General features: G+C 35.3%; 1 long non-coding RNA gene across 1 annotated transcript; it reads left to right on the top strand.

The window, feature by feature from the left end:
• Positions 1–576: 576 nt before the first annotated feature.
• Positions 577–9,427, top strand: LOC133880424 (uncharacterized). The gene is made up of 3 exons (XR_009902272.1): positions 577–1,048; positions 4,864–4,969; positions 9,099–9,427. It is a non-coding gene; the product is annotated as an uncharacterized LOC133880424 (long non-coding RNA).
• Positions 9,428–18,778: the final 9,351 nt, after the last annotated feature.

The following is an 18,778-nucleotide window of genomic DNA, read 5'->3' on the forward strand; positions in this document are numbered from 1 at the left end:
TCTCAAACACAATATCAAATCCCTGATAATTAATAAGAAATATATGAATATTTATGGAAATAAAAATTTCTTAGTCTCATTTATTTATAAACAATGATTTTTGTAAATAAAGAATATTATTAATTAGACTCTAATAATATTAGTTAGTGATTTGATTAAATAAATAGACCGATTTAACTATTCAGTAAATTGGTGAGTATAATATAATTGTCTAATATTTACTGTATATATTATTATTTATTATTGCCACAATATTATTTAGTATAATAATATTGTCAGTGATATAATATTATTTGAATAATAATATTATTAACAATGAAACGAACTAGATTCAAAATGGACTTAGATTATAATCTTAATAAGTTAGATTAAAATGGTAAAGATTCGATATAAAAATATCTTTGAAAAATATCAGTAATAAAAATGTAATTAGGAAGTTTTGTGAAATATTTTTACAAAACTTAACAACTAAATTTTCAAAGAAATTTCTCATAAAACTTACGTATAAAATATCTTAATCAATATTTTTATAAAAGGAAGCACCCACTGCCCACTTAAAAAAAAAAAAAAATACTCACGCACTCTTCCTCTTTTCTATTGTTTTCTTTCTCCTCTGCTTTATTCTTTTCTCTTCTTTGTTTATATTCTTCTTGTAATCGAGCGAGATACAGGGAGTGAGAAGTTGAGAGAATGAGGGAGATCAGGGAGAGACTTGAGAGCTGAGAGAGAGACGCATAGAGAGATCGGGAGAGAAGAACCGGAGGATCCGTGAGACCCGTGACCCGATCCTTCTTCTTCCTTCCTTTCTCTTCTTTGTCTAAGTAGCAGAGAGAGGAACCGTGAGATGAGAGACATCGAGTGAGAGGGAGATTCGGATATCAGAGGGAGAGATGAAACCAAGAGAGAACCTGAGGGATTCAGAGAACCCGAAGGGCCCAGAGACTAATCGGAGGTCCGATCCTCCCTGGATGGTGTTGGCCGTCGCCGGTGGAGCCAGAGGACACGATTTCCGGTAGATATTCCTTTGTCTAAACAGAAATATATGAAGGTAAATTCAGTGTTTTTATGTGATTTATTTGGTTAGTCCTTTGGGTATTTTGAGATTAATTATTCTGGGTTGAATTTGTGTAATTGGGTTTGATCGAACGACTAGGAGCGTGTGTGGAGGAGTGGTCGAATGGGTTCCTGGGATTTTTTTGTGTGTTTGGCCGTGTATGGTTTGAGTAACGATTTGTAATTTGGGTATTTAGGAATTGATGATTTTTGGTGGAAGATCCCCTGTTTTGATTTATAGTTTCTGCGTGTGGGTGTTTCGGCCGGTTACTGTGATGTCTAGATATTGGGTGTTTTGGGTTTTCAATCGGACGATGGTGTAGTGTTTTGATGGGTTGAACCTGGGTAATTTTGATGTCGATTTCCTTGTTTTGGATTCTTGATGGCTGACTATGGATATTGTGATATTGTGGATTTTAGTTATATTTACTGTGGTAGGCCGTGGTGGGCTGATTTAGGATTGTTATTGATTTTGGGCTGTCTTTCCAGTTCAGTAGTGATGATCTAGAGTTGGGTTTTCTTGGTGATTATGTGATTTGTTTTATGGTATTCTTCCCTGTTTTAACCAGTTGTTGATTTGGGTCTTATATTTGTTATGATGTTGTTGATATTATTTTGATTGAAGTTAGATACCTATTTTAATTGACTGCATGAGTTGTCAATTTGGACTAAGCTTTGAAACCCGGTTTCCCTATTTTGATGTATTTTTCCTGTTCTTGGTCCTATGAGGTTGAGCTTTCAAAATTAATTAAACAGTGATTTTTGAGTCTTCAAGTCAACTGGATTTTGCAAGGAGTTTTGATTTAATAATTTTGGCCATGTAATATGTTTTAGGATTTACTGATTATTGGATGAAATTGGGTGTTTGTGAAGTTTTATTTAAAATTGTTTTCAAAGGTAATAAACATGATTTTTATGGTTTGGTTGATTTGATATATTTTGTTAAATTCAGTTACTAATTTATAGTTGATTGTTGTCCTTGGAGTTCTTGAGTTAATTAATTTGTAGTAATAATGCTGTGTGATTAAGGTTTGTGTTTAAGTATGAATTTCTAAAAGTAATGATATTGATCTTCTATGCACACATATATATTTGATGCAGATGATGAATTGAGAATTGTACAAAAAGGGCAGTAAGTATAACTTACTTATTGATGATGCTGTTTTTATAATATTATGTTTATAATTTAAATAATAGTGCATAATGTTTAAATAATGAATCTATTAATATTGGGAAAGGACAGCTCCCAAAGGTTCAGATGAGGAAATTCCTGATCTGGAAACCATAATAATCATATTGGAAAAGGACGGCTCCCAAAGTACTAGGAGATGGAGGTCTCAACTTGTACGAAATTATGTTAATAAAAAGTAATGTAGGGGGACGACTCTGAGGATAGCCGCTAATCGAGTGACGGCTCAATACAAGTGGAGTGAAAGAACTAAATTAAACTGTTTAAGACTCTGCATATAAAATTGTCATCATACCACTGCATTATGTACTCTTAAATAAATAATAAGCATGATATTATTGAGTCAGTTGACTCACACAAATTCAGTATGTGATTGTGGAAGAATCCACTATCATATATTTATTGTTACAGGTTTTGAAGATTATGGATTGGATTAACTGCTAGCTTAAGAGGTTTAAAAGCTTTTGTAGTTAGGTTTTAGTGTTTTGTAATTATCAATGTTTGTACTATTTTGTATGTAACATGTTTAGTAATTTACTTGTATTTAGTAAGTTTTTCATGTATTTTTTCGTGTCATATATGACACATGTTTTATTATAATTAGTGTAAAGGAAATTAAATGACTTAATAAATGTCTAGAAGAATTTCAGTCAGCTCAATGTATTGTGTTATAATTCCCAAGTCTTTATGTAGAAATTATATTTCACTGCTATTTTATAACTTTGATGACGTTGTAACGTCACATGCAAAATCGAAATTTTTACTTACGTTTTTTTGTAAAATGCAGGTTGTAGAAGTACATGATGTCAATTGATGCATAAGTGTGTGAAAGTATGGACACAATGATTGTATGTCATGAAACCACATGTACATGGAACAAAACGCTAAACTAAAGACCCTTGGGATGCATACCCTTAAGCACCATGTGTAAAGACCAAGAAAATAAATAAGAACTTAGCAATTAATAAATCATATTTTTTAATTAGACGGGACCCATAGTTAGATTTTAAGTGACTATTTATATTATGGAAACAAAATGAGTTTAAAGTAAATATTGGAATAAGAATAATGAATAATAATAATAATAAGTCCTAGAGTAATAAATAATTAATTGTATAAGTAGAATGTAGTTGAATAAATGTGGGGTCAAATAATAATTGTTAAATGATAGGATTAGTTAAAGTGGGGTCCTGTAGTAATTATGGAAGTTGGGGTTTCAAAATAAAAAAGGAGATCCCCCTTGTGCCACGTGTCAGCATGGCTGTCTTGGAGTGATTTTTTTCTTAATTGAGTTTCCATTTCGTCAACAAAAATCTGTCTCTTTATATTTTGTATTATGATATTTTGTTGCACATTATTGCACACATTTGTTAAATTAGAAGTCATATTTAATTTTCAGTTTTGATGGAACCCAAATATGGTTTTGAGAGTTGTAAATTGAGTATTATGTTTATGAATGTGAGTTGAGGCTTTAATGGGTGTATCTTTGTTGTTGGGTTTCATGGTAATGAGTTTAATGTTTATGGGTTGCCTATTGTTGGAATTATTCCCTATGGTGTTGTGGGTGTGGGTGAAATGTTGTTTGGAGAGAAATTCATGGTTATTAAATCCTCTTTAGGGAAATGACTGGATATGTGTATGTGATATTGGTGGTTTTGGAAGTGTTACTGATGGTTGTTTTGCTTATGGATGAGATTGTGTCTATTTGGCTTTGGATTATATTTTATGAGTTTAGATTTAACCTAAGAGTTGAGTTGGTTATAAACTAGTAAGAGGTTTAATGAGCAAGATAATGACTAATATAAATAAATGAGTAAAAAGAACATGAGTAGATAGGTAAATAAAATACGATAACATAATGGAATAATAAATCCATGAATAGATTAAGTGATTATATAAATAGATTATGAGATTGAAATCTAAACTAATATGATTTATTAAGTTAGTGTGTTAAATAAGATTAAAGTCCTAAATCTAAATTATTTACATGGTTAGTAGTTAATAAGGATAAAGTATTAAATATATTAGTAATTGTATATAAGGATAAGGAACGAAATAAGTTACAAACCTAAAGCCTAAGATTTACATCATAGGAGACAACGATTAGGATGTGAATTTATAAAAGTTATAGATTACCCAAATAACTCTAAATTAATTAGTGTAAGTTAGTAAACTTAAAGAAATACATAAATGTACTTTGAATTCATTATGTGACAACTTAGTAACTAATTCAATTATCCGTGTACACTTGGTACTCAGGCGTTTCATCGGATTAGGTTTAAGCCTATTAAGTGTGGTATATATATTTATATATATACATAAACATATATAAGAGTCCAATATATAATGCTATGTTAATAAATTAAGCAATAGGCTATAAAAAGGACTAACAATAATAATATGACTTAACAATAATAAGTAGGCAAATAAAATAGTAAATGCATATTCTGATTAATAAGCAAGATATAATAAGAACCAAGAACCAATGGTAAACATAATAATAGCTTAAGGTACCTAGCTAGCTTTAGAAGTAGGGAATACGACGTGTGCGTACGTGGGTAGTTTATGTGTCATAAGAGTATGGGATTCAATAGCTAGTCTGACGTCATAAATATTCGCAGGAACGTGTCATGATTGCAGACTTCAACTTGATTATCCAATGTAGAGTCCAAGTAACTAGAACATGGAGGCCAGGAGTATTCGGGTCATGAATCCTATGCAGCCAAGGTGAATATTCTACTCAATGAGAAAAATGTACTTTTATATATTTAATAGTTTTGCAAATGATATATGATTTTATTACCGAACCGACAATATGTTGACTATGTTTTGGATGTTTTAAGTAGTTTCAATTATCTTGAAATATTGATGATGTTTATGAAATGATGCATGAATGAAAGTGTGATTTGAATTGATTTGAAGAGTTTGATTGCTTGCTGTTATTGGGATTTAAATTACGCAAATATTGATTGATGAGTTGATGTGTTAAAGTGTTTATGAATTTATATCAAAAACATGATTTAAAGATATGATCCATGAAATGAAATGTATTGTTTTAAGGCATGAGGCATAAGCATATGAGCACTAAACGTACATCGAAGTGAGGTTCATAGTCCACAGGAAACTATACATGGGTTAGATTTCCATGAGGTGTCTACGTGGATTAGATTCTCATGAGGTGCCTACTTGGGTTAGATTTTCTTGAGGTACTAGTACTTGGGTTAGATTCCCAAGAAGTACTTCACCATGGGTTCAATTCCCATAAGGTGCTTATTTGGATTAGATTCCCTTGAAATACTATACTTGGGTTAAAATCCCAAGGCATAAAACAATAAGCATGTACATTGCATGAGCATGTATAACATTGTTTTTATGAGTGATGTTTTTATACTATGAGTAGTTTTGCTAGACGTATTAGTATGCATAAGAGTCTCAATGAGAAAGAGCTTATGTATATTTATATCGGATGGTTGCATGATTTAAATGTCACTGTTTTATACCTTAAGGTCTACGTGCATGCAAGCACCCTCGTGTGTATGTAAGCTTAAGTCACTAAATCAAAAGTATTATAGTAAGTGAGAATGTATGTAGTTGTTTCTAACAACGGAACTTCTATGTATAAGATCAACTGTGTAGTATGCTTTAAATGTTTTATATTAGTCGGCGTTTGTTACATCAGTTATAGGGGTTTTCAAACAAAAGTTTATAAAGTTGATAGCTGTTATAGTGTTCACAAGACTAAAATGAAAAAAAATTGATTTTTTGCGAAAACTCAGTTTTATATCACTGAATCACTGAAGTCTCGGTATTATGTATACCGGTATAGTTGATGGTTTGGTAGCAGTGTATTTGGGATGTTATGACTGAAGCTTGCCGCAACAATCGTAATTGCTGGACCGCGGGTGTCCACTGTTTTATAGGTTTGATATATGGCTTGTGTCGCCCGTGACACTTGTATTGTCGAGCCATTCTTATTGTGTAATTATTATGTTGATAAGACTCAAACGGATAGATGTTATGTGGCTCTTTGTTTATGATTAATTTGTGATAGAGGTAGATGTTATGATTTTTGCTAATCAGGTTTATGTTATTCGCTACATAGCTAAATAGATGTTACTCTGATTTACTAGGTACATGTTATGGGGCATGTGTCATATGTTGGCTGAACGACAAATAGTCGTGTTACTGTGATGATTCGTTTTATGTTTGTATACATAAAAAAAAAAAAAAAGGGGTCGTCACACCATGCAATAAGACCCTTGTGAAGAATACTCCTGGGTACTATGAAATGAAAGACAGTTGGGCTGCGTACCCCTCGACACCATGAAACAAGACCCTTGGGCTACGTATCCCTAGGCACTATGAAATGAAAGATCATTGGGCTGCGTACCCTTCGGCACCAATATGTGAAGAAAATGAATGAAAAGCATGCATATCGCGATGATGATGTATGGCATGTTTTATAATGGTTTTCATGACAAGATGTACCAATATATGTATGTGTTTGAATGGAATAGAGTATATATGAATATCGTAACAGCTGGAATGCATAAAATGATTTATGTAGGATTTTATGCTAGACATACCTATATGCATACGAGTTTGAATGGAATAGAACATATGTATATTGTTATAGCTAGATTGCATATGATTTATATGTGATGTTATGCTTAGATGTATACGTATGCTTGTATTTTTCGAAGGTTTGAAAAGCTTGTACACGAGTATAGTTGAGTTGTGATATCGTTTATTTATTAATTAGATATTTTCATATGCTTGTAGTTTTCGAAGATTTGGTGTAATATCCAAGATATTAATTAGATGTCTAGAATGTAAATTAGATTAAATAAATAGAGTTAGCAAAAATTGCAAGAAAACACTTAGAAAACATTCAAAAATGAGTTTCTAAAAGTCGTGTTCGGACGGGCCAAAACTAGTATCTCGACAGGTCAATCAGAATGTCTAAATAGACATTTTGCAAGTTGTGTTCAAACAGGCACAACCCTGTGTCTAGACACAAGTTGCAGAAACTTGTGTTGCGAATCTTGCAACGCGTGTCCGAACAGCCACTTACTGTGTTCGGACATTGCGCGATATAAAACTGAAAATGTGTCTTTTTGGCTCATTTCTTCCAGTTCTTTCCTCCTTCCCACGCCATTTCCTTAGGTTTTTCATCTAAAACCCTTGATCCACGAAAACCTAAGCCCCATAACACAAATCTAACATCGAGAATGTGATTTATGCGAAGAGATTTACGTTTTGACTGATTGGTTTGAGGTAATTTCATTAACCCTTGTCTTTTGAGATTTTGGGTTGATTCTTGAAAGATTGAGTTTAATCTTTCATTATTATTTAGGATTTACACATTTTGGAGCTTCCTAAACGTTCCCCAAGCTTCGGATTGTGTTTTGGTGAATTTTGGTAAGTTTTAAAAAAACCTAGCTTTTTGGGTATTTGTTTTTAAGTTGTGATTTCAAGTGTCTAACCCTAAGTAAATCTTATGGGTTATTGTTTTGTGTTGTTGGGTAGTTGATTGGAACCCTAGAGATTCTATGGGTTTTTCATAGGTCTAGATCTTGAGCAATTTAGGAATTAAATGTGAATCTAAAGTTAAGGATGTTGTGTTAATGTATCGTGCAATGTATTAATGCAACGATACTTAGCAAGGCCTTGGTTGAAGATTCTTCCATAAGCCATAAATCTTGCAGCCAAAATGAGTATTTTATTCACTGAGAACCCACTTTGATTTATGCAAATGAAATGATATGTTTTGTGAAATCCCGAGCCAATGTTATTTGATGATTGTATATGCTTGTGATGTTTTCAATATATTCAAATATGTTAAATTATGCTTTGATGATTATGTGTTTTGATATGACATTTGAGAATGATTTTATGAGCTTTGATGATATAAATTGAAGTGTTGATTTGAGATATGTTTTCATGAGTTTGGAAAATATATGATGACATGATGCCATTTGAACGTAGAGATAAATATATGATGATTAGAGCATGAAGCATGAGCATGCGCGTATTTATATATATACATTGAATGTGGAGTCAAAGTTGTCTCCATGTAAAAGTAAAATTTAGGGAGCTGAAGTTGTCTCCACAATGAATTAAGGGAGCCGAAGTTTTCTCCATAATAAACTAAATGGAGCCGAAGTTGTCTCTGAAAAGAATAATATGGACCAAAGTTAGTCCCCTAGTATGACAATATGGGCCAGAGTTAGTCCCCTTTTATGAAGACATTGCATGACATGAGATTATAGATGTTTTTTGTGAATTGAGCTTGACGTATTAATATGTATCTGTCTTAATGGGAAAGTGCATATGTATATTTGTATTCGGCTAGTATGCATATGATTTAAGTGATGTCTAATTTTGATGTGTCTATATACTTATGTCTTCCGACATAGTGGGATATATGTATGCTTGTATGATCAGGTTATGATATCAAAGGTTTTAAAGGGATGTCTAATTTGGATGTGCTTATATACTTATGTCCTCCGACATAGTGGAATATATGTATACTTGTTTGACCAAGTTATGATGTCAAAGGTATGCTTGCGCTCCCCGAAGTTGTAGAATGCTTGTATACGAGCATAGCTAAGTCAATTACTATATATGTATGTGTTTATATCATAGTAGACTTTTCAATTTATAGGTACCGGTGTCTCTATCAGTCATCACATCAATAGTAACTATTATTGTAAACGTATGGTATAAAATAAATGGATTGACTCATTACAAAAACTTAGTGAGTATTATACTGCTAAGGTGGTGAACTCATATTTTCACCTACGCGGTCGTGGCTAACACCATGGCGATGTAAATGTTGATACTTTGGTTGCAGGTACCGCAGACGTCGACGACAACCCAGTGGCAAACTACTTGGGATACTACAACTGAAGCACTTCGTTGGGGTTGTAGCTCTGTCGGACTTGGATTATCCACTTTTATAGTTATTCTGTATATGGCTCGTGTCGCTTGTGACACATGTGTTTGATTAGTCATTCTTTTCAGTATGTAAGTAATGTTATGTTTAAAGCTTTAAACAGATAGACGTTATACTAGCTCTTTTGTGTAATTAACAGTTGATGTTATGTTTTCCGCTGTATAGATGTTTACTCTGTATATCAGGTATATATTATGGGATATGTATCATATGTTGGTTTTGTGACATATTGTTGTGCCACTGTGATGATCCATTTATATTTGTAAAAAGAAAAAGAAAAAGAAAAAAAAAGGTCGTCACATTTGGAAAACTTGTATATGATTATAGCTAAGCCACATAATATATAGATAAATGATTTTTTTTTGTTACAAGATGCCAATGTTTATCTTATTAGCTACGAAACATTATAAGAAGAGAAGTGGTTTGCTAAGAGTAAATGTTATTGTAACCTATTGTAGAAGAACAAAATGTTTGCTCATTGGAAAACTTAGTGAGTTTTATACTACTAAAGTAGTGGACTCATTATTCCACCTATGCAAACATGGCAACCACCACGATCATATAGATGCTGATATTGTGGCTATTGGTAATGCATAAGTCGATTAGAACCTTGTGGCTTTATATTTGGGATATTATGACTGAAGCTTATTGGGTCGGTTGTTTGTGTCGGACTTGTGGATAGTCCTCTTAGTGAATATTTTATATATATGGCCATGTGTTGCATTTGATACCCTTTTTGTATAGCCATACTTTTATTATTATGTAATTAATACTTTGTTAGGCTTTAATTACATAGATAGTCAAATGGCTCTGATGTTGTAATTAATACTGTTAATTAATTATATTAATTTCCATTGCAATGTGTTTAGTCTGTGATATGCACTTATATATGCACATGACAGGTGATGCGTTTGAGTTGTGTTGGTTCATGAAAAATTGTAATGCTACTATGATAATGTATTTTGAAAATAAAAATAAAAATAGGTCGTCACGAAGACTTACTTAGGCATTGTAGTAAGACTCCGCCGATATCTCGGCAAGTTCTCTCTTAATTTTAATTGTTTTTTAGTAATCGTGAGAATGTGAAGAAAATTGAGAACGGTGTTGTTCACAGTGTACCGAAAAATGTTATAACATTAAGGTTGTTCAAATATGTATTGAAAATAGGAGGGAGTCTGGGGACTCTGGGGAGTAGGCATCAGCATCACATTATCTTTTTTGGTTCGACATGTGGATACAGTACATTGAGATTTCATAATTTAAGGGTATAAAACGTGGGTCTAGTTAGTAGTTATGCTATTTATCTATTAACTGTAGTAAAACAAAATTTAAAATGACTTGGCGACATATACATTATTCATTTGAACAACACATGCAATTTTTTCATTTGTTTATGCTTTCAAGATTATGTTAAAATACATGAGTAGTACTGCCTCGTCAATTTAAAATAATTTTATATAAACAATTTGCATAATATAAAATCAGTTATTAAAAAATACCAACTTATTTTTTTCTTTACTATAAGGGTTAAGGGTAATAATAACAAATAATTAATTATTTTTTTATGTGTGTTGTGTTAGATTTGGTATCACTTTCTTTTGTAAGTATGAAAATATGAAATTATTAGAATATTTGAATTTATAGTTGTGAGTTAATTTTATTTATTTAGTTTTTTTCTTTTTTAACGCATGTATGTTCATATTACAATTGATAGGAATCACTTGCTAAAGGATTAGGTAGCATACTCCTTCATTAATTTCGAAAAGAAAAAGAAGAAGATCTGATGCCTAAATCCATTATTGGATAATGTCATATGTAATCTTTATATATAGAAATTATATCCAACCTAGCCAGCTGTTTGTATGACCCGGAAAATATTAATGACAAGCAATAAGAGAAAAGAGATTGGTACTTACAGTATTTGTAGATCCATCGTTTCCAAAACACGAGCCTATCTCCACTCGGGAATGCATTAGGCTTATCGGCCAAAGCGTACAAAGGGGAATCACCATATTTGTCTCGAACAAGAGCCAAACGTGGACACTTCCGAATTAAATCCAAAGCAATATCTGTTAGATCAAAAAGGGAATTATATTGCGACAATTTCAAATCGTCAGAAATAACGACCCATGGAATATTGTTAGACTTAGGCGAAGAGTTGGTTCTTACCTAAACTTCCGTCAGATATAGCCCAGGTACAAAGTGTAGCACCGTTGACGGCTTTTTCTTGCATTAGATTTTCCAATGGAGTGAGAGAACAGAGATATCGAGCCAAATTTGTGTGGCCAATGAAAATAGCGGCATTAGCTGGAATATCTGAATTCGAATCTTTAATGCTGACCAAGTTGTTGTTCTTTCCAAGCATGCATGCAGTCATCCTGTAGTTTCCCTCTCTAATTGCATAAGCCAGAGCTGTGTTGCCACAGTTATTTTGTATTGCCAAGTCTTCCTCCGACATTACATCCACTAACTTCTCCACTATACGCTCATGCCCAGCTTCAACAGCAAGGTGAAGAGCCGTCTCGCCTGAATCCGTGATTTTTGCACCCGGTTGGCCCTTAAGGAACTCCTCTGTAGCATTCCAATCACCACGGTTCAGAGCCTTTCTTAAGGCCTCATACTGAACATAGTCAACGTTCCTATTTTGGCCGCTGCCTGCAAATTAAAGTTTTTTGAAGGCACTCTAACATCAACAGCGCAACTATATATGGGATGTTCTTTTGTTTGGATTTTAAATTTCAGAATTAACTCAATATGTAAAGGTCGGTAGAATTAGTACCGACAAAAAGCGTATCACCTACCTAAAACTTCTTCAGTACATAGGAAACTTGGAAGGAAAAATCTTATCAAAAAGCAAAATTTTATTAAATTAATTCATATCTCCTAGTTCAAGGGAGATAGGACTCCCAAACCAAAACAAACTCCAAGGTTAAGTGGGAGTAAAAAACTTAATTCAAATTTGGCTCTACCTCTTGGCCTATAAATAGGTCCATACCACAGGTATAAACAACAGACTGATTATTTTATATATTAAGCGTACTTTTCTTTCAAAAGCTAATTTAGGTATCAGAGCAAGAACCCCGGAAGGGGCTCTTAGTTTTAGTTATTTTGCAATGATCATGGGAGCTTGAAGAGCACCGAAGAACGTGCAGTTCACACCGTATCAAAAACTGTTCCAACAATTTCACACCGTATGTGGGAACGATTATTCGTTTCTCATAAAAAAATGTTACAGAAAAGAGGACGTTCTTGCGGCCGAGTCAACCGACCGAGAAGACATCAACCGGAGCCAGTCATTAAGCCTAATTCGCCCCTAGAAGATCAGAACAATGGATAGCCTCCACCATTCCCTCCCCCCGGACGATGGAGATCAGGGCCGCGTAACAGCGTTGGAAGCTCAGACTGAAGTCCTAACACGGCAGAATGTGGAGTTGCTGCTCAAAATTTCGGGACAATCCCATCCCTAGGTGATCTGGGATATGCATGAAGAAGAAGAGCGCAACAAACATGCCAACAGTCACGATCGTCGGGAGGAGGATCGTCGAGTGGATGATCACCAAGAAGACAATTTTTTAGAGGAAAATCACCGGGAACAAAGGAACGGAATGGCCAACCGTCATGGAGACCGACAAGAAGATGGAGGAGATTTGAGCAGAATTGTTGCTGAGTTGAAGAGAAGATGCACATACATGGAGATGGAGAAGAAGATAAAAGCAAATATGTAGTTGTGGACAAGCTTGTATTGGGTATTGGCTCACCCCTCACCAGACGGGTAGAAAATTACCAGCTACCCAAAAAGTTCAAGGTCCCTTAGATCCTGAGTTCCTCTTGAGACGGAGATCCTCTTGACCACATGGAGAATTTTCGAGCTATTTAGATCTTCAAGGGACACCTGATCAAGTGGGGTGCCGGGCCTTCCATCTAGTCTCTCTGGGAATGCCCGAGACTTGTTTAGGAAGTTGCCCCCAAATTCTGTTGATTAGTTCAAGGAATTGTGCAAGATATTCTTGACGAAGTTTCTGGCTTTGCGGCCAGGGAAGAAGCCATCGGGATACTTGTTAACATTGCATCAGCACAACAATGAAACTCTTAAGGAGTTTATGGCTTGGTTCAATTGAGAGAAGATGGCGGTTGAAGATCCAATCGAGGATATGGTCTTCTCTGCCCTCTATCCGGTCATTTCACCAGAGGACCTCTGATGAAGATGTTGGCCCATAAGCAACCGAGTACCTTGCAGGACCTGATGGATAAGGTAGAAGAATTCATTAATGAGGAAGAGACATTGAAGGCTATGGCCATATCGAGGCTACCCCAGAAGATAGCCGTAGAAAAGAAAATGAAAGACTTCAGGAAAGCTGATAGGGAAGAGCAGAGAAGTTGAAGGACTATGACTTTACACCTCTCAATGACGGGATATTAGAAGTCCTCATTGAGATCAAAAGAGATCCGAAGTTTCGCCGACCACTGAAAATACCAGGTAATCCTCTTTACAAGAATGAAGGCAAATATTGTGATTTCCATTAACAGCCAGGTCATTACACTGAGGGGTGCATAGCCCTAAGGTTGCCAATCAAGAAGCTCATCAAGAATGGCAAGCTGGTTCAGTTTTTGGGAGAGCAAAGGAATCAATTAGGGAACAACAGGGATAACAGGCCCCAAAATCGTTAGGACCACCAGCCTCGAAATTATTATCCACGAGACCTTCCTAAACGAGATGAAATGGATTAGGAGAATGATCCCCGGGAGCATATAGACAGAAGAGAAGACCAAAGAAGCAAGAGTCTGCGGCATAGAGAACCGAGGCAACATGAGGTTATAGCCAAGATCAGACAGAAGGTTCCCCAGATTTTGGGAGTATGGAGACCATGAACTCATTGACGTCGCTTCTTTTGCAGGAAGGAGCTAGGGAGAAAACTCGAGGAAAAAACAAGGAGGCAAGGAAATAAGCCCAAAAATAGGGAGAAAACCCTAAGGCAAATCCAGGGAGACAACCCTACAAAGAAAACACGAATGAGAGAAAACCCTAAGGCAAATCCATGGAGAAAACCATCCAAAGAAAACAACAAAAGGAGAAAACCTTAAGGCAAATCCAAGGAGACAACCCTGCAGAGAAAACAATGATGGGAGAAAGGCCTAAGGCAAATCCAGGGAGACAACCCTGCAGAGAAAACAATGATGGGAGAAAGGCCTAAGGCAAATCCAAGGAGACAACCCTGCAGAGAAAACAAGAAAGGGAGAAAAGCCTAAGGCAAATCCAGGGAGACAATCTTGCAGAGAAAACAAGGCAAAGAGACAACCTTATCAATAATAAGAAGACATGGAGCCAACCTCGGATGAAGGGAGACGACCCTCGGTTCTCAAGAGGAATAGGGTCATCCATGGAGATAGAGAGAAAACCCTAAGAAAAAACAAGAAGGCATGGAGCTACCTCGGAGATAGGGGAAAACCATAAGGCAAATCCAGGGAGACGACCTTGTAGAGAAAACGAGGACGAGAGAAAACCGTAAGGAAAGTCCAGGGAGAAAACCTTGCAGAGAAAACAAGGAAGGGAGACAACCTTCAGTTTTCACGTAACCCTCGCTTTTCCGATAACCCTCGGTTTTTCAAGTTAGAGGGAGAAAACCCTAAGAAAAATGAGAAGGCATGGGGTTGGATTTAACCCTCGGGTTTGCAGGTTTCTGGTTTTCAGAAACTACAAAGGTATCACACATTTCCGAAAGATATTCTCAACAAAATTTACTAAGGAGTGTCACCCCCGGAATCCGAAGGCAGTGGGGTTGGTCGATATTCACTAGGATAGAAAGACATGTCTCGGGTGTGATCACACGCCCAGTATCCCCAAGAAGTGTAGAAGTTGAACCCGAGACTTTTAAGGGTCAGGAGCTAAAGATTGTTCAAGCCTCGGAAGAAGTCAATGCTCCAATTTTTAGAGACATAGAATTCCCATTATCCGAATATGTCTCGGATAAGGGAATTGAGGGGTAACTATTGGGAATAAATCCCACTTAAAATCGGGATCAAAACCTTACTCCAAGTCGAATTGGGGGGTTATGACTCACAATCCGAGTCCAATTAGGACTCCTTGAAGAATTTGGTTAGCTGTCTTACTCCAGATTGAATGGCGATGGGACTCCAGGCCAAATCAAATTCCATGGTTAAGTATGAGTAGAAAACCTAATTCAAGTTTGACTTAATCTCTTTGCCTATAAATAGGCCCATATCCCAAATATAAATAACAGACTGATTATTTTATGCATTGAGCATACTTTTCTCTCAAAAACTAATTTAGGCATCGGGGCAAGACCCCTGGAAGGGTCTTTTAGTTTTAGTTGTTTTGCAATGATCGTGGGAGCGTGAAGAGCATCGAAGAACATACAGTTCACACCGTACCGGAAACTGTTCTAACAAGACTAATTTTGGTTACATAGTTTACTATACCCTGCAAGAAAACCAATAAGAATTTATTGAACTAATGATTTTCCAAAAATAATAAAATCGACCAATTGGACTAGAATAAATAACTCATGTTCCCTCTCCCCCGTTTGGAAAAGAAAAAAAAAATTACTAGATTTAATAACATAACTGAAAAAGAATAAGTAATAGTCATTGTGAACCAAAACTTTGAAAGATAAAAGGAACTATCATTAGGTGACAAGAACTTCTTTAATAAGATATTTATACTTTTTAAATTTATGTGACAGGAGGACTAGCTCATAGCCACCACTATTTTATTTTTTTTAGTTATATTTTTTATTTAACTAAGTTTCATGAATTTATTTATCTGACATGGCACTATGCCAATTAATTCAAAAATAAGTTGGCAAATGAACATTTCTAAAACCATGGTAAAATTTAAGATGACAGAATTGAATTAACAAGAAAACATGCCGACTATTATGAGCATTTGCACGGTTGAGTGTGAGAGAGAGGGGGACTTGAGTCAGTACCTCTAGGCGTGCTATGCTTTTTTGCCAACGTATCCCAAGCGATTTTTGCCAAACTAATATGATAAATCTCAGAAAATGTGTCTGGTCCGCATGAAATTTGGATTACATGTAAGGCGATGGAATTCTTCTTACTCCAAGACTTAAAAGCAACTTCATCATCTTCTCGCTTTGGAGGTTCAGTGGTTACTTCAATTATTTCCCAAAGACCATGAGCCATCAAATAAGTTTTTACCCGAAAACTCCAATCCACATAATTAAGTTTCTCAAGAACTTGAAGAACAACTGCACTCAAAAGCAACCTTTGTTTGAAGCTATGCATTTTTGAGAGGGAGAGAGAGAGAGAGAGAGAGAGAGAGAGAGAGAGAGAGAGAGAGAGACCTTCTAAAGTATTCCATGCAATTTTAGCAGAACTAATATGCCTAATAATAGACAATGCGTTTGGCCCGCATGAAACCTGGATCACATTTAAAGCCATGGAATTCTTCGTACTCCAAGCCCTAAAAGCAACTTCATCATCTTCTTGCTTTGGAGGTTCAATGGTTACTTCAATTATTTCCCAAAGACCATGGGCCATCAAATAAGATTTTACCTGAACACTCCAATCCACATAATTATGTTTCTCAAGAACTTGAGGAACAACTGCACTCAAAAGCAACCTTTGTTTGAGCATATGCATTTTTAAAATAGAGAGAGAGAGAGAGAAAGAGAGAGAGAGAGAGAGAGAGAGAGAGAGAGAGAGAGAGAGAGAGAGACCTTTCAAAGTATTCCATGCAATTTTAGCTGAACTAATCTGCCTAATCATACACAATGCGTTCGGCCTGCATGAAACCTGGATCACATTTAAAGCCATGGAATTCTTTTTACTCCAAGCCTTAAAAGCAACTTCATCATCCTCTTGCCTTGGAGGTTCAGTGGTTACTTCAATTATTTCCCAAAGACCATGGGCCATCAAATAAGTTTTTACCCAAACACTCCAATCCACATAATTATATTTGTCTCTCAAGAACTTGAAGAACAACTGCACTCAAAAGCAACCTTTGTTTGAGCATGCATGTGCATTTTTAGAGAGAGAGAGAGAGAGGGAGAGAGAGATACCTCTGATCCCAAAGTATTCCATGCAATTTTAGCGGTACTAATATGCCTAATCATAGACAATGCGTTCGACCCGCATGAATCCTGAATCACATTTAAAGCCATGGAATTCTTCTTACTCCAAGCATTAAAAGCAGCTTCATCATCTTCTTGCCTTGGAGGTTCAGTGGTTACTTCAATTATTTCCCAAAGACCATGGCCCATCAAATAAGTTTTTACCCAAACACTCCAATCAACGTAATTATATATGTCTTTCATGAACTTGAAGAACCACTGCACTCAAAAGCAACCTTTGTTTGAGAATGCATGAGCATTTTTAAATGTGAGAGAGAGAGAGAGAGAGAGAGACCTCCGTTCCCAAAGTATTCCATGCAATTTTAGCTAAACTAATCTGCGTTATCATAGACAATGCGTTCGGCCCGCATGAAACCTGGATCACATTTAAAGCCATGGAATTCTTCTTGCTCCAAGCATTGAAAGCCGCTTCATCATATTCTTGCTTAGGAGGTTCAGTGGTTGCTTCCACTATTTCCCACAGATCTTGAGTCATCAAATAGGTTTTAACCCGAACACTCCAAGCCACATAATTATCTTCGCTAAGAGCTTCAAAACTAGCTGCACTCAAGCCATCCTTTATTTCCATGTTTAATCAGCTGCCAAATATCCCAATGGTGTTAGGAGCATAATTGAAGACAATAAAAGGAGGATTGGCTACAATAATATTAGGAATTCCTTATTAACCCAATAATAATAATAATAATGCCCGGATGGAGTTCCCTAATCCCCTTGCAGACTATTAATTGACCTTTAATCATTTGGTACCTTTTTAGTTTTTTCTGATTAATAAATATTGTTTGGAAAACCTAACAACCGAAATATACAGTTACTCGAGATGTTCATATCTGTCAGCAAGAAAACGAAAATTCTTCATTAAGTTTGAAATAACTACTAGTTCTAAGAATACAAACGAATCAATAAACATATTTTTTATTGGGTTAGTAAATCAAATGAAAAGCATAAGAACATGAACTGTAATTCTGAAATTATATGTTCTGCTTGTTGAGGAAAGAAATATGAGTAACGGTCCCAACTCCCAAATCATTTAAGAAAGGAAAATTTTCAGCCAACAACGTCCATATTTCTTCTACGTAAATGTTTTTCATGTATAGAAGATCACGAAATTAATTCACAATGGCTATGTAACCCAAGTTTCTTGTATATATAAATACCCCATCATGTAGACAGATTATAATCAAGTAAATACATAGAAATAAAAATATGTTCTTCTCCTTTCATCTATCACTACTTATACCTAGTTTTCTCACCGTTTGTCAAATGTAGCATTGTATTCATATGCTTTTATATATGGTTATGGTTGTTGGTACAATAAATCATCATAGAACTCAAACTTAAAGCCCATTTAATATAAAAGACTCACTCCACTTCAAAAAATTCATCATTTCCAGATAGTTTCAAACAGTCGAGAGATGGTAAAAAACCGTCTAGAATAAAGTCCATACAGTTTATTCTGGACGGTTT

Source organism: Alnus glutinosa, chromosome 10 (genome assembly GCF_958979055.1).
Source record: "Alnus glutinosa chromosome 10, dhAlnGlut1.1, whole genome shotgun sequence".
In the NCBI taxonomy this organism is placed as follows: domain Eukaryota; kingdom Viridiplantae; phylum Streptophyta; class Magnoliopsida; order Fagales; family Betulaceae; genus Alnus; species Alnus glutinosa.